We start from the raw sequence: 248 nt of genomic DNA, 5'->3' as shown, positions 1-248 counted from the left end.
GAGGAGGCCCCTGTCCGACGGACTTTCAACTCACACAGTTTCCATTACTGAAGCTGCGGTGGAGAGCTGTGGTCTTAGGAGCCTCAAGGGGCGGTAATCCACGAACACCCTGGTGGACACCGATGGTCAGGGAAGCCGTCCGACTGAAGAAGGAGTCTTTCTTGGACATGTTATCCCAGAGGGATCAAGAGACAGTTGCAAGGTACTGACGGGCCTGGAGGGCTGCAGCCTCTGCCGTGACAGAGGCA

General features: G+C 57.3%; 1 protein-coding gene across 1 annotated transcript in view; it reads right to left on the bottom strand.

Moving 5' to 3' along the window:
• The window catches only part of sgpp1b (sphingosine-1-phosphate phosphatase 1b), a 25,246-nt gene that overhangs the window by 10,988 nt on the left and 14,010 nt on the right, over window positions 1-248 (bottom strand). The gene's annotated exons all lie outside the window — the stretch shown is intronic.

This window comes from Etheostoma spectabile, chromosome 20, assembly GCF_008692095.1.
Source record: "Etheostoma spectabile isolate EspeVRDwgs_2016 chromosome 20, UIUC_Espe_1.0, whole genome shotgun sequence".
NCBI classification, from domain to species: Eukaryota; Metazoa; Chordata; class Actinopteri; order Perciformes; family Percidae; genus Etheostoma; species Etheostoma spectabile.
Note: the sequence above shows the minus strand (reverse complement) of the source record. Positions and strands in the feature narration are given on the sequence as shown.